We start from the raw sequence: 17652 nt of genomic DNA, 5'->3' as shown, positions 1-17652 counted from the left end.
TAACCCCCGCTCTAGCAGGGATCATGGCCTTAAAATGCATGTTGTTGTTTTGTTGTTGTTGTTGAAGTCTGATCGCTGATATGAAAATCCTCTTCAGATTTCAATTAATCGGATGAAAATTGGGGATTTTAGAAATTCGAGAAAAAGTGGTTGACCTTTGTTATATGTTGATCTCAAAAATAGTTGGTGGTTGAATTCAGTGAACTGACGTGCAAATCCTCTTCAAATTTCAAGTCATCGGATGAAAATTAACTTTCTTTTTTTTTTTTTTTTTTTTTTTTTTTGTATACAAGATCGAGGCTCGTGAAAGAGCTAACATTAATCACACAAAAAGACAAACCGACACACAAAACACAAAAAACAAGGGGAGCGGCAGACAAGATGGGGAGAGAGGGGGAAGGACACAAAAAAAAAAAGAGGGGGAAGAGGGGGAAGGACACAAACACAACATTTGAGAGCAGGGACATCGGGAGGACTTGGGGGGAGGTGCGAGAGGATTAAAACATATGAACACTGCAAGGACTCTGGGGTGAATTCCCGGGGGTAGAAAAGATCAAGGTTTTCGATGGGGGACGATAAGAGATGGTGGTGAACAGCCTTTATTCTTCACAGAATAAATATGATTTTCTGTGCAAGCGTTGGTCCGGTTGAGAGGAAATTTTCACCCTCGGTGAAATTTTCACCATCGGAAATTGTCACCATTTCTATGCACCATCGGTGGATTGGTGCACCTCCCCCTGCAGAATTTTTTAAAATGATAATTATGACGTCATAGGTGACATGGTACGGGCGCCATCTTGGAAAAACCGAAAAACTTTGCACCTCTATATCTCCATAAGCGCTGCTTTGAAAAAATAGAGACATGGCTCATTGGAAAGACCTCTTCATGGGGAATAACATGTTAATGATGATGTCATAGGTGCCTCCATTATGACGTCATAATTCGATAAGTACAAAACTTCATCGATCAAAATGAAATTTTATGAGCGTCATCGAGGGATAAATTAGTGGAGAAAAAAATGACGTCACCGGTCACGTGGTTTTGTCGCCATATTTGTTTTTATACAAAAGCCTTAAAAACCACCAAAAACACGTCCTGGCGAGGGTTTGCAAACTCTGATTGCTCTTTCTCAATTAAATTTTATTTCAGAAGCAATGCTGTGAAGCTCTGTTTGTGCCTTTGTTTTTTACAGTTCAAGAAGTGGGAGGTTATCTCCAAAATTGGAGAAGGAAGTGCTGGATTCGTTTACAAAGTAAAGAATGTCAACTCTGCAGAACAGGTACAAGCTGTGTGATATACTTGCTATAATAATAATAATAATGCATTTATTTTATATAGCGCTATGTCTATAGCGTGTTTTTATATAGCGCTATGTCTTCATTTCACTTTCTGGGAGATGGAACAGTTTGTGGGAGGGGAGATGGAACACAGAACTGAACACAGTGGAAAATACAGACAGCAAGCAGTGTAGAGGGACACGACGCGGAGACACATGGAAGAAGGACGAGAGCAAAGGGATCGGGAAATTCTGCATCTGAATGTATCGTATCTTCTCTTTCTGATGAGACGAACGATGCTTTTTCTTTTGACTTGCAGGCCACACATCACTCCTGCAGAAAATTACAAAATAGATGTGATTGCAATGAACAAATAATGTATAATCTGACCGATGCTGGTTGTGTGCCAGAAATCTCACCAAAAATAATGGGGAAAACCACTTGATGCAAAGTTGAGGGGGATTCTTCATTCCTCACATTGATTTTTATTTTCTGTTTTCCCCCAATTATCACTTTGATGCCCATAACTGCCCCCCCCCCCCCATTCCCCGTTACCTCAGCCCCTTCTACTCCCTCATCGCTTGTACCTCAATGTTTTGTCCTTCTTCCAATTCTTAACACTCAAATAGATTCACTTGTGGTGTGTTGATGTAATTGTTTACCTATTCCCCTTTTTATCGTCCGTCTGTGTGAAATTCTTTCTTTTTGTCATTTATCTCCGACGTTGACTTTTGTATAAACAGATATAATAATTGTACATCACCACACACCAATATCATATATGTTGCTCATTTTCCCAAATTGCAACTGAGATGTTGTAATACGATCTCTTGTCGCCCCTTTCAGGTTGTTTTGAAGTTGGCAAAATCTTTGGGAGATGGACAAACGGTAAGTCTGTGTTTATATTGAGATCGTGGTGTTTTTTACTGTTGAACTCACAACACAGTTTAACTTACCTCTGAACTGTCCTGGTAGAATCCTTGTCTGTGATACATCTTTGTCTCTTGGCTCCTGAGGCCGTGCGTCTCTGTGTGAGAGTTACAATCTCGTGGTTATTGTGATGGGGTGACTTAACCTGAATCCAGCTTATAGAAGGAATTTGTATAATTTTCTTTTTCTGTTTTCACCTTTTTTTTTACTTTTTTCTTTTGCAGATGTTGAATGAAGCATACATGATGATGAAGCTTCATCACCAAAACATTGGTAAGTATGGATTTCACTCAATCTTATTGAAGTTGATTGAAATAGAATATATTTATATGATAATAATATGAATGCTTCAAATGAAATGCACCTCTTCATATCAATTTCATTGACTTCAAGAAGGAATTTTATCATGTTGATATAGAAAGCCTGTGGAAAATACTGGGATCTTATGGAATTACACAGAAGATGACCACTCTAAAAAGCAAATTCTACAACCACTTTGAATACTGTGTCATCCTGAACACCTACTTATCACAGTGGTTCCCGGTAGAGTCTGGAGTTCACCAAGGTTGTATCATATCACCTGTCCACTTTCTGATTACAATCGACTGGATCATGAGGAACACCACATCAGATAGACCTGGAGGCATCCAGTGTACCCTTTCCACCCAACCTGAAGATCTGGACTTTGCTGACGATTTAGCTGTTTTGTCATTAAGGGACACACATTTGCAAGGACAAACTGACAAGCTCGCTAGCTTTGCGAGAAGGACAGATCTTAATATCAATACCACCAAGACCAAGGTGGTGAACAACAACACCGTACCTCCTGCATCTATTACTGTAAATGGAGAAGCCCAGGAGACTGCAGATGAGTTTACATACCATGGCACTCATCAGCAAAGACAATGGAGCCAAGAAAGACAATTAAGAATCCACAAAGCTTGTAATGCAATCGCTCAAATCCATTCTATCTGGAAGTCAAAGCAGTACAGCCTGAAAACAAAGATAAGACTTAAAAACGGCAATGTCAAGTCTGTTCTTCTGTTCAGCTCTGAGTACTGGCGGGTTATAAAGTCAGATATGGGCAATGTGGAATCTTTTCACAATGGACGCTTTGGAAAATTTGCCGCATCTTCTGGCGAAATAAGACATCCAATAAAGACTTGCATGAAATAATCGGATGCCACAGCATTGCCTTTGAAATTCAGTGTCGCTTTTTCCAATGGCTTAGCTACATGCTTCGAATGTCTCCTGACCGAATCCCCAATGTTGCTTTCGGATGGACAGTGCCAGGAAGGAGGGAACCTGGCAGGCCAAAAACAAATTGGCGCTGGACTATGGTAACTGATCTGGAGGAGTTGGGTCCATCATGCTGTGAGGCACAGGATGTAGCTCAGGATCGAGATAAATGACGAAAGCTTGTAACAGCCTTATCTCCCATTGGGACGAAGAGGATACGTAAGTAAGTAAGGAAGAAATGATAATATAATGTGATACATTTGAGTGCAATGTAAGTTTGAGTGGATGGTTCGATGGAGGTGCTGTGTCATGGACATTTCTATCATGTAAAGTGTTTGTCGCTTGATATATTATCATATAAAGTGATGTATGATTCAAGTTATTCAAATATGGTAATACTTTAAATGAAAGTAATGATTAAATAAGATTGAACAAGATTCTCCATTGCTGTGTTGACTGACTGTTTGGACACAACTGTGAGGTTGTGGGTCCATTGATGTTGAGTAATCTGCTGATGTGGAGCTGCGGCCACTTGTCATATATTGTCACGCAACTGCGATTAACATCAGAGTTGCGGAGGCCGATTACGAGGCTTTAACTCCCGAGGCGAAAACTCAATAGCGGATTCCAAATCAAAGCACGCAGGATGGAGGGGAAGGACGAGAGCCCCGCAGCCTTATCTATTAAAATCAAACACCCAGGAAAACTGCGTTCAGATATATGTAGAAAAATAATATAAGGATTTATTTATGAAAAGCAAAGACAGTGAAAAAGCACGCGCCGGTAATAAAATGTCCTAATCGGGACGTCCCCACACAACAGGTATCAAACACGATACGAGGGAGATGAATTACAGAAAAGAACACGTCACGTCGTGTACAGTGTACGCGGAGCTCGGGCTTATCTGTCTCGTCGTCTTCTTCCCGGCCTGGACGAATCCTCCATCCGCCTCGCACGCCCCGCTAGGCCCGAGCCAACACCCTCGCCGCTGCACCCGAGGTCCCGCTCCAAGCTCTGATCCTCTTGCCGCCAACGAGGTCCGTGCACCAAGCTCCAAAAGCACCAGCACTGCTCCACTCGGGCTACAACTCAGCCCAATTCGGGTCGGGATCTCTGAATGACTCGACTGGGAATCCAACTGCCAGCAAAGGCGTCCAGTGCTCACTCAACTCAACTCAACTCTTGTGCACACAAACTCTTGACTCGACTCTGGGCTCATCCGAACTGCCGAAAATGGCGTCCTGCCCCTCGATAATATCCCTGGCCGATGACGTCACATTGGCGCACTGCTCTGCCAATTAGAGCCTCCCACGACTTGCCGGCTCGTCCAGGGGCATGCTCACCGCACCACTGTCGCTCTCCCCACTCCTGCTCCTCGGTAATAGCACGTGCTATGCGAGGTGGGTAGGCCTTTCTGAGGTGTAAATGGTGGCGGCCAATTGGGGCGGTGTTCCAGCCCGATTTCTTCCGAAGTCATTGTCAGGGAAAGGAATTATTTAATGTTGTGCTAGGGACCTAACTAAGTGTCTATGTGGTCTGCAGTGCCATAATGGACAAAGGTTTGACTACTAGGTGAGACTCACAGGGGCGTTATCTTTAATCCCTAACTACTTAACACTCGAATCTCCTGGTAGATCCACAATCATATATCTTATCCCGACAAACGCCTAAATATGAAGAACTTATTACAGGTAGATTCCCTATCGCGACAGTCGAATACCTACCGAAACAGATCTACCTGGCTCGAGATATTGCTTTACCCCCAGACATAACAATATAATATGTCAAAGGTGTGTCCACAGAGTATTAACTCAGGGGGGTGGACACTTATTCCACCAAGATAATCTAGTTTTGTATTTTTTCATTAATTTTCTCAAATTTGTAGAATTTGTTTTTCACTTGGAAGTTGTGGGTCACGATGTGTAAATATAGGTGGAAAAAGTCTGATTTAATGCAATTTAATTCCATGCTATGAGCCAACAAGAGATGAAAAGTTTGAAGGGGGGTGTAGACTATGTATAGGTACTGCATGTGTGCGTGTGCATGTGCATTGTTAACGTACGGCTTCCTTCTTGGGTCTACATTGCTGTAATTTGTCTTTATTTTTATTATCACTGTGTGAAAAAAAAAACAAGTTACAAATTGTGCTTCTGTTGCATGAATTTCTCACTCAGCTCAACTGTTGACTTTTCTTCAACTCGATCAAAGCCACAGTTCAAGTTTGCAAAACACCTCTTCGCTCCGTCTCTTCATACGCCATCACACAATGCCGGTGCCACCAAGAGAGCTTCCTTAGCAGGGGAATTGGATTGCTCATTGAATGGCTTGCCATTGCTTTCCCAGCAGTAGTTAGGACAGGAATTTGTAACTTGGCTCAGGTGCTGGTGATAGCTCGCCAAATCTTCGCAAAGGAAGTACTCATTTTGCGACGTCTGAAGGATAACAGGCTGAGTCAACCCACTTGGTGGTATTTCAGTGGTGCAATATGGGCTCAAATTCAACCCCAGGGTATCTTCAGCCAGCAACCTTAACGGTGAAGCCAACACCAGGCTTCATGAGGCCCAGGGATGGTGATTGACCATGTGAGAAAAGAACGACGAACTGCTGAGGGCAAGATATAAAAGTAACAAAAAAGGCACATAAAATGTCTGCCAATGTGCCCACGATACGAATAAAAGTGGCCAACAAGTGAAGAGAAGATGAGAAGCTGCTGCTGTAAACAGGACCCTCTTATCAGCTCTTTGCGTTTCACTTTCATTTGCTTTTGTGTAATCAATAATGAGATTCCAACACACTAAATCAAATATACGAAGCCAACCGCATCTGAGTTGTGTGTTCGCCAAATGTCGTGTTCTCAGAAGAATTCTGATAAGTTGTTTGCCTAAACTTAAGTCGACTCGATACGAATTGCGATTCGAACACACACTACCCAGATAAATGTTTACATACAACTCCCCGCTCCAGCGGGGAAAATGGCCTTAAAACGATCATTCATTCATTCATTCATACAAGATCATGAATGGTGATGGTGAATGGATTATGTTGAGGCTCACCTGTTGACTATTTGTCACAAAAATGTGCATGTTGATCATGTTGTTTAAAGGTGTTTGACTTTGGGTAAGAATATTATGCCATTTTAACGTATGCTCCACCATCTTGTTTCCCTTCAGTGAAGTTTGTCTCCATCCCGTCAATAGAACAATGCATTGAGCGTATGGTCTTCGTTATGGAGTATGTGGAAGCAGGTGATGTTTCTGACGGCATTTTGCTGAAAATCCACTGTTTATGTCTCTCAAGTCCACTTTTACTTGAGTAGCCAAATAAGTTAGTAATTAGTAAACATGAATTTTGATGTCGTGATTGTTGGACCATCTCTTTGAGGTCTGACAAATCTCAGTTTCACTCTGTCACTCCAGCACGATTGTACAAAACAACCAACTGATCTTTTTTCCTGGTCAGACACAAGAAGTGGTTCTGTTTCTTGACTTTATAGGCTTCACCAGCAGCCATCACCTGGATCACATATCAAAGCTGTATTCAAACTGAGCTGCAGATTCCATCATTCCAAATAATTCATTAAACTCATAGCCTCCAAGGTGTCTGTGTTGGTCAATGGAGACCTTTTGAGAGCTTTATATTCCACAGGATCCAGAAGACCCGTTTGTGATTTTGCTACCTCTCATTTAGGCGATGGGATTGCAGCATCACAAACTGATTTGGTTTCTGTTAAATAAGAAGCTCACAAAATTATTGTCAGATCACGTGATGAGGCTGAAACACATTGCCAGTTCCTCACATGCTAGATGGGGTGGCTCATCTCATTTATGCGGCCTGTCAAAAGAGTGTCTTGGAATAGATTGATAAGTCTCCCAATCCTTCACTGCACAAGCAGATCCCTCCTGGTTAAACTCAAAGTGCACACTTTCCACACACCTCCACTTTTTTGTCCCTCTTGTCTCACATTTCTGCAATTGCCCTCTGGAAACAAGTCAATCACATTCTCCCCTCGAAGACTTAATGCATGTGGTGCACCACCATCTCCTGTCACCCTACATCCTTTCCTCTATATTTTTCCCTATGAACCCCCTTTTCATACTACCCTTTACTTCCAGTGTCCTGTGTTTACTCCTCCCCCTCTCTATCTCTGTCTCTGTCTCTCTCTGTCTCTGTCTCTGTCTGTCTCTCTCTGTCTCTCTCTCTCTCTCTCTCTACATCTTCCTCGCCTTTTCCTGTTTGTTCTTTCCCCTAATTGTGTCCAACTGTGTCCCTCTGTCACCTTGCTCTTTCTTCCCTGACCGTTGATTTTGTAATCAAATTTTTATCTGTATCATTTTGTGTTTATTCTAACAATGAAACATTCAAATCTGCAAAAACAAAACAACTTTTCCTCGACTCGTTTCTGAAAAATGAAGAATCTCATTGTGTTGCCCTTGTATGTTGCTGTCTGATGTGTGCAGGTTCACTCGCTTCCCAAATTCATCTTCTGAGGAAACGTACAGAAAAAGGGTTGTGGTTTCCCATGAAGCAGGTGAGCTGAAATTGGTTTCAGCCTCAGTGTGATGTTTGTGATGTGGTTTGAAATATGACAGAAAGAATTTTTTTTTTTTTTTTTTTTTTTTTTTGTATACTGAATGGAGGCTCGTGAAAGAGCTAACATTTATTTCACAAACAAATCAACCAGACAAACAAAATATACAAAAAGAGGGAGCGGAAGACAAGATGGGGAGAGAAGGGGAAGCACACAACCACAACATTTGAGAGCAGGGAGAAGTGTGGGAGGGAGAGGGCTTGGGGGCAGGAGGCGTGGGAGGGGTGCACTCAAAATTGTAAAATCTTAACAACCACAATCTGTATCCATGTTTGAATATTTCATCTCCCCCTTCCCCCAGATGGCTGATGCTGTTGAGTACATTCACTCCCAGAACATTGTGCACAGGGATATAAAGGTAACCAACTACACCAGTGCAGACCATGATACGTTCTGCGTAACACTGCAATGAAAACCATTTTTTGGTGGAGCAAAGGAAGGAAGGAATGGGAGTGGGAAGTGGAGGGGCAGGAAAGAACAAAATTCATATTGTTGGGTGATGACCTGCAATGGAGGGCAAGAGGAGGGATCTGTCACAAATGGACCCTTTTTGTGTTCATTATATAATGAGTTAAACTTGAAATGTAAATAGAAAGTAAGATATCAAAATTAAATTCCCATTCCAGCTCGGTTGTAGTCTGTGAAAAAGACAGCCCCCACTGTTGGAATTTGTGTTTAATTTTGATATCTCTATTCACGGCGACATTGTGAAGATGTACATTTCCTCTGAAGATTGACCATTTCTCTGAAACGGATTGCCCTCCTGGTAGTTTATCCAAATTTAAGGAAACTCTCCTCAAACTTTCAAAATTTACCTTCCTGACGTCTGGTAACCTCATCCAACAATCTCAATCTTTTATCAGAATCCACTTACACACACTCGTTTATGGTCACTTGGCCATAAAAGCTGTTCTTTCTTAACCTTCTCTACCATATTCAAATTATTACCTCATAAGAGGTCCAACACTTTGCTCATCATTGGATTATCGACAAACTGCATTAAAAAGCAATCCTGGGCAAGATCACGAAGTTCCTCCTCTGCTCTTTCCCTGTTTCTGAACCCAGTCTATCCCTGGCAATTTAATATCACCCACAATCAGTACTCTTCCCTCACCACAATCCTTTCTGAATTCTTAATGAACCTTCTAATCTTACTTTTCCGTCACACCATGAGCCTAATTATACGTGCCGAACAACTCTTCCATCCCGATCTCTATCCACACAGAACACTCTGCATTCATTCCGTGCTTTAGATAGCCCTGGTCTCTTGATTTAATATTGTCCTTTACCTAGATTGTGACACTTCCTCCGATTTTCTCTTTCCTTTCACACCTCTTCATCTAGTGGCCTTTGATTCCTCTCATTTAGCTAAACCAAGTCTCACTTCCTGCAACTCTGTCGCTTATACTCCTTGCTATCTGCTCTCTCTTCAACCTCCTCCATTTTATGTAAATTCTTGACTGACATTGGTGGAGGATGTTTTTCAAGTTTTCTCTTTCTGGAAGTTTTTTTTCCTGCCTGCCCATCATATTTAAATTTGCATCTTTACTTCAACATAATTTATCACCAAATATTTTATATATTTTAACATTTATTTCTGTTTGTTCTCCAGCCACAAAACGTGCTTCTCAGCAATAAGGACATCGTGAAGGTCATCGACTTTAAAGCTGCCGGAGAGTTTTTCACACGTGGTGAGAAAATGTTTGCCTGCTGTGGCACACCTGGCTATATGGCACCAGAGATCACAGCACGTGGCTACGAAGGTCCACCAGTCGATGTGTGGGCACTTGGCATCCTGTTCACAAAATTATTTGTTGGACTTCAGTTTGAAGGACGTAATATTATTGAAGTGAGTATTGTTGAAAATGGTGTCATGATCATGACTGGTGTGAAGGAGGTGCTGATGCGAATGGTGTGTTGTGTGAAGGGAGTCTTGAGTATTTCACATACAGTGCCTTGAAGAAGGTATTCATACCACTTGATGTTTTTCACATTTTGTTGTGTTACAGCCTGTGGCCAGGGGCATTGCCCCAATTTTTTCAAAGCAGTATTACATTCTACACATAATCTCCATAAACATGGCGCAATGTATGCACTTTAAAAAATCTACCTTGGTCATTTTGGGCCCCTTCTGAATAGGTGGGGCGAGGGGGGGTTGAGGGAGGGGGGTATCACCGAGGCGCCATAGGAGCCATTGTAAACCGGGGCCTGGAGCCCTAAAAATTCCTCTATGTGGAAGGTAGATCTTCTGGTGTATGTGTGACAACTGGAATAAATTTGAAATTCAGCATTGATTGTTTTTGAGACTTTTTTTTTCTATGCCTGTGTGTTACCCTACTCCCCACTTTTAACTTTTTTGCAGATAAATAAGCGCGATTAATACACTGGACAATACCGTATTATGTCGCTCAGTGACAAAAGAAATATCGATGTCATCCATTTCAAATTCAGCCTGTAACACAACAAGTTATTCGAAAAAAGTCAAGGGGTGTGAATACTTTCTGAAGGCACTGTATCAGGAATAAGCAGCCTTGTCCTCGCTTTGCTCGCCGACGTCGAATAAACCCACATATACTGCACTTAATATCCAATTATTGAGTTGATAATGGTTTCTTTTTCAGCTAATAAAATAACTTTTGTGTTGTACACCATAACCTATTTGATGAATGAAAATTTATTTTATGAATTTTGAGTCAAACCTTGGTTATGGCATCAGTGAGTGCTTGTTTGGAATATGCTTATTATGCAAATGTAAGTATTCGTTTGCAACGATTGTTTCGGATTCGGTCACAAATACATTTTTTTGCTTCTTTGCAGACGTCACATGACAAGACTGACTTCAATGTGGGAAACAGTTCACCAACCTTTGGAAGGGAAACATTGGTTTCCCTTCTGACTGCGATGCTTCAGAAGGATCCAAAGGAGAGGCTCACTATGACGGTGAAGGATTGACACAGTTTTCAACTGCAGTATTTTATTTGCATGAACAAGAATGTTTGCACATGCTGGGATTGCTGACATCCTGTTGTTGTGGATCAAAATGCAATTGCTCACCAGTGGAGGTGTTTCATGATCGTGTTTATATTTAATTCCAACACATTCATTGTTTTGCAGGAGATTGTGAACCACACCTGGTTCAAGAAAAATCACTCAGTGGCATTTTTAAGGTAACTGGCACTCATTTTTTTCTCTTTTTGCATCTTCCATTCTTATAGTTTCTCTGCAAAATAGAGTGTTGTGGAAGAGCATCGTGATAGAAATTGTGAACTTATAATATGGAAGCAGGGCACGTCTAGAACAAAATAAACATGAACTTCTGGTTCCAGGTCCGAGTACGTTCGACTTTAATCGTACCATATGTCTTTCCAGTTTATCAAAGGTAAGGGTTCAGACGAGATCCGTTCTCTCGAAAGTGTAATTGTAGAGGGTTCTGAAGGGTAATTCTGGAGGGTTCCAAAGGTTAATTCTGAAGGTTTCTAAAGCATATATTTGATTAAAACGGCCACACCGCTGGTAGACTTTGTCTTGTTTTCTTTTTCTCAGGAAACACTCGCCTCTCCAAACATCCACACGTTCACCCACTCATGTAACCACAGCACCAACGCTGGTAACTTGCAGCGGTTCATGTACACCTGAGGCCTGTGAGGCCTCACAACCAACACGGAGAGAAATAAACCCATAATAATTACCCTTTAGGACCATGTATAATTATCCTTCATAACTCTCGAGGATTCAAACCCAGGCTAGACAGCTCAGAGGTGAGTGTCGGTGCTTGCAACATGAAGGGGAAAGAAAAAAGTGCAGTTAAAAAAAAAATTCTGGTGATCTTCACATCGTCTTTACCACTTGACACTTCTTGGCTTCATTGTCAACTGTGTTTGAAAGACGCTTGGTCGGGTAGCACAGTGCAGTGGTGTTTGCTGTCTAAATGTAGAAAACACAAATACCCGATGCAGTCTGATTTTTACCTCCGTGACTGCATTTTTATTCTCACATTGCTTCTTATTTGCGACATTTATTTAACGATGGCTTTATGAAATCCTTATTTTCTGCAGGAATGCTGAGCCTAAAGTGAAATATATATATGATGAGGAAGAGTATGCTGAACCCCAAGGAAAAAATATATATGCTGAGGAAGAGTATGCTGAACTCCAAGTCACAAATATATCTGCCGAGGAAGAGTATGCTGAACCCCAAATCATAAATATATATGCTGAGGAAGAGCCGCTAACTGGTGAGTTTTGAGAATTAATCTTTTCACAAAATATATTTTCGTCTCATTTACAAGTACAACAAGAGATACCTGAAAATGTTTGTTGTTGATTTGTTTCTTTTTCAATTTGCTGGTGGTGGATGCTTGTTCCTCATGACAGTGTCACAAAGAACTTCCTCTCATCACAGTAATCTTTCCCGTGAATGTTCCAAACTTTTTGTTTTGATCCTTCAATGACATCATGGCGGTGTTTTAGCAGCTTCACTCGGTCACAGGTGTAACTACAGTGCAGAGGCATCTGATGTGTAATATTTGGCCAAGCTGAGCAGTACCTCAAGCAATACAAAACAATACTGATTGGTTATATTGATGGAAGAGGAGGAAGGCAAGGATTAAAATGGACAGACAAGATGATGGAATAGATGAGGAAGGTAAAGATACAGCTGCTGAATAAACATTTGGATGGCGTTCCATAAGAGGCAACTTCTGGATTGTAGATGGCACCAGATGATGGTGAGAGAGCAAATCAATTTCAATGAAAATATAAAACGACATGATCACTGAGTTGGAGGAAACGCTGAAAGGAAGCAAGTAATAAGTTTGGGTTGGCAATGGTTAATTCCCAGTGTGTACCCTGGTTTGGAATAGGTACACCGTATCCCTGCGTGTCGTAAGAGGCGACCAAGAGGGTTGGCGTCAGGAAGGGCATCCGGCCATAAAAACATTGCCTCAAAAAGAGAACCATGACAATTACAACGACATATGGGCAGGGTACAGCCCGAAGTGGAGATCGGTTTCTGAGGTTTGGGACATGGAATGTAGGGACAATGACAGGGAGATCAGGAGAAGTGGTGGAAGTATTGGTCTGAAGAAGAGTGGACATATTGTTACGGATTCGTCACTTCCGTTGTGGTGGTTTGCATCCACTGTAAATATTTCTGATTCCATGTACTATTATTGTGTTCAAAAGGTTTATTGTTCATGAACTGTTTTCAAAAGGTAAAAAAGTTAATGTTGAAAGAAACAGGAAACCGGATCGGGAACCGGACGACGAAGAGGAAGAAGTGGAGTAAAAATAGGGTGGAGCGAGGGAGTCGGACAAGAAAGCCGAGTTTCTCCGAGTTCGGAATCGAACGTTGGCGAGCAAGAGTCACTAGCGAACTTTCGGTTTTCCGGGAAAGGAATTCCTGTGACAGAGTTGTCATCGCTGTGACCGATCAACCTGCGTGTCAGGTTTTTGGCGGTGGATTCCGAGGAGAATTATCGCCGGGCCGTTACGTCTCAAGCACGGGTCGTCGGCCATTTTGACTCGCGCAGGACTTGCGCTTCGCTCGCGGTTTCGTCTCTTTTCGACCATTTTACCGCATTCAGACGTCGATTTGGGGCGTGTGTGTGATGTGGCTTTTTGAATGTTAATTCGTCCATTCCCGAGGGTGTGATCTCTCAGTCGCCTGGATGGCGCCTTTTGGTTTCCCAGTCGCCTTGAGGGCGCCTTTGTACAGCTCCGACTGTGTGACTGTACTTGCCATCCGCACGGGATTCTGGTCTCGATTGGACCTCGTTCTGGTGATCACTGGAGCGAATCAACTTCATGTTGAAGCCGGGAATAAGAGACATTGGGGAATGTTCTTGTTTCACTCACTTGGAGCATAGTGAGTTATACAGTATATTACAAAACTGATGGTACCATCATAGGACATATTGTTTGTACTTTTGAATACGATTGTTGTTGTACTGTTATTCTAGTGTGATCTTAATACAATATTTGTTTGTGAGTAACAATTGGGGTGGCTTCTCCATTGATCTTTGACACACAGAATAACACGTTTTTCTGCCGTGACTCCTCTCGGGGCTCGGAGGTACACCGTGACCAGGGGGTCGGGGAGGAGCACGGAACAATATGTTGTGTGCAAGAGAGGAGATGGAAGGGAAGTGGTGTGAGAATGGTGAAGGGTAGGCAGGGACAGAAATACACGTTTGTGTGGCAAGGGTGCCTGGAGGGCGTGAATGGTGTTGGTGTCCTGTTTTCTGAGGAGTTTGAAGACAGTGTGGTGGGGTGTGACTCGAGTGAGTGATAGGTTGATGAAGGTGAAAATGATGATTGGAAAGCTCTTGGTGAACATCATCTCGGGATATGCTCCGCAGGTTTGTTGGAGCGATGAAGAGAAGGACAAGTTGTGGTGTGCGATAGAGAAGCTGATGGAAAACGTGAAAGATGAGGAAGTTGTTGTGGTAGGAGGAGACCTAAATGGACATGTGGAAAGGAGTATGGACGGTTTTGAGGGAGTTCGTGGGGGTTACAGATATGGTGTGAGAAATGGAGAAGGTGAAAGGATTTTGGAGTTTGCTGATGGAGCTGAACTGTTGATTTGTAATACTCAGTTCCAGAAAGAGGATAATAAGCTTGTTACATACACGTCAGGTGGGTCGCCGACAACCGTTGACTACCTGCTGGTGCGTAGGCGAGATAGGGGGCACCTCCGGGACACAAAGGTGATCCCGGGGGAGGAGGCTGTTTCACAGCACCACTTGGTTGTCTGCGACATAAGAGTGAAAGGTGCGAGGAGAGCTCGGCAGGTGAAGGACCAACCGAGAATGAAGGTGTGGAAGTTGAAAGAGGTGACAGTAAGGGGAGGCATTAAAAGAGAGGCTGTGTAGGGTAGAGGATGATGTGGTTGAGCTTGAAAGTGGTTGGATGTCAATGAAAGATAGTCTGTTGAGAGCCGTTGGTGACGTATGTGGATGGACAAAAGGACCACCAAGGCATTCGGAAACATGGTGGTGGGATGATGAAGTTGGAAAGAGGATTGACGAGAAGAGGAAGAAGTTCAAGTTGTAGCAGAAGGCGAAGGGTCTGGGAGCAGAAAAAGCAGAGCATGAAAGTTATAATGCAGCCAAGAAGGCTGCAAAGAAAGAGGGAGCAAAGGCGCAGGAGGCATACAGGAAATTGTTCGGAGAACGCTTGGATTCGGAAGAGGGTCAGAGAGTGGCATTCAGGATTGCAAAGCAGAAAGCGAAAAAGGTGTGATGTGATGGGGGTGAGTTGCTTGAAGGATGAAGTGGGACAAATCGTTGTCGACCCAGATGGAATTAAAGGAAGATGGAAAAGATATATGGAAATGCTGTTGAATACAGAGAATGAATGGGATGGCAACATAGAGAGTAACCCAGTTTTAGGACCAGCAGAGAAGATAACTGAGAAGGAAGTTGAGGAAGCGATAAAAGCAATGAAGGGTAGAAAAGCGGGAGGGCCGACGGGAGTTGTGGGAGATATGTTGAAGGCAGCAGGAAGTTGGGGGTGTGAAGAGAATGACAGAGATCTGTAATCTGGTGGTGAAAGAAGGCCGCATTCCAGTGGATTGGGAACTGAGTACCCTCATCCCTCTATACAAGGGGAAAGGTGACCCTCTGGAGTGTGGCTCGTACCGAGCGATAAAGTTATTGGAGCATGGAATGAAGGTATTGGAAAGGGTGTTGGAGAGGAGGATAAGGAAGAAAGTGAAGATCGACGAAATGCAGTTTGGATTTATGCCAGGAAGAGATCCTCGCTTTTCATTCTCGCAGACAGACGCGCTTTTCATTGTGAAGAAGTTGCAGGAGAAGTACATGGAGAAGAGGAAGAAGTTGTTTCTTGGGTTTGTTGATCTGGAGAAAGTATTCGATAGGGTTCCACGCAAAGTATTGACATGGGCATTGAGGAAGTTAGGAGTGGAGGAATGGTTGATCAGAGTAGTGATGGCAATGTACAAAAGAGCGCGCACAGCTGTAAGGACGAAGGACGGGGACAGTGGTGAGTTTGAGGTGAAGGTGGGAGTGCATCAGGGGTCGGTACTACAATCACGCGAAAAAGTAAGTACACCCCATGTAAAGTTTTGACTTTTTCAACATATTTCAACATACAGCTATTTGATCTTCATTTCAACAATACTGATAGATAACGGTGATATAATATAACAAATATCATGAAACATTTACATTTTGTAGTCCATTGTATAATTTAAATAAACATAAATGCAAATTTCACGTGTGGAAAATGTAAGTACATCCCCACATTTATCACGACTACAAATACCTAAAATTAGAATCAGGTGCACCAGCTCAGGTGCAAATGATTAGAACATCGTTCGAGAAGATCTTGGAGGAACCTATGTTTTTTAAACCTCAGACATTTAGCTTGGTTTGCTCTTTGTTATTGAAGTATGCGGCATCATCATGCCTCAATCAAAAGAGCTCTCTGAGGCCTTCAGAAAGAAGGTTACAGATGCCTACGAGTCTTGGAAGGGATTTAAAAAGATCTCCAAACAGTTTGAAATCAATCATTCGACTGAAGATCATCCGGAAGATCATCTACAAGTGGAGAAGATTCCAAACAACTGCCAACTTGTTCAGGCCAGGCCGCCCCAGAAAGTTCAGCCCGAGAGCAGACCGCAAGATGCTGAAAGAAGTCTCGAAGAACCCCAGAATGTCATCACGGGACCTACAGGTAGCTCTTGCCACTGTTGATGTCAAAGTACACGAGTCTACCATTGGAAAGAGGCTGCACAAATTTGATCTGCATGAGAGGTGTGCCAGGAGGAAACCTTTGCTGTCCAGAAAGAACATCAGGGCAAGACTAAAGTTTGCCAATGAACACCTAGGCAAAGACCAGCACTTCTGGAACAATGTGCTCTGGACAGATGAGTCAAAGGTGGAGCTATTTGGCCACAGTACCAGAAGACATGTTTGGCGAAAACCAAAGACAGCATTTGACCACAAGAACCTGATACCAACTGCAAAGCATGGTCGTGGAAATATTATGGTTTGGGGCAGCTTTGCTGCATCAGGGCTTGGGCAGCTCACCATCATAGAATCCACTATGAATTATTCATTGTACCAGAGGGTGCTTTAGGATAATGTGAGGCCATCTGTCGGAAAGTTGAAGCTCAACCGAAGGTTGCAACATGACAATGACCCTAAACATACCAGTAAATCCACCAAGGAATGGCTGAAAAGAAAGAAATGGAGGGTTCTGGAATGGCCAAGTCAAAGCCCGGATCTAAATCCCATCGAGATGTTGTGGGGGGATTTGAAACGAGCTGTGCATGCAAGAAACCCCTCAAACATCGCACCGCTGAAAGAATTCTGCATGGAGGAGTGGACAAAAATTTCTCCCAGTCGATGTCAGAGACTGGTAGACAGTTATAAGAAACGCCTTCTTGAGGTTGTTTCTGCCAAAGGGGGCAATGCTACCTATTAGAGCCAAGGGTGTACTTACTTTTTCCACATGCGAAAATTGCATTTATGTTTATTTAAATTATACAATGGACTACAAAATGTAAATGTTTCATGATATTTGTTATATTATATCATCTTTATCTATCAATATTGTTGAAATGAATATCAAATAGCTGTATGTTGAAATATG

The sequence above is a fragment of the Myxine glutinosa genome, chromosome 2, assembly GCF_964187855.1.
Source record: "Myxine glutinosa chromosome 2, kmMyxGlut1.1, whole genome shotgun sequence".
NCBI lineage: Eukaryota > Metazoa > Chordata > Myxini > Myxiniformes > Myxinidae > Myxine > Myxine glutinosa.
Note: the sequence above shows the minus strand (reverse complement) of the source record.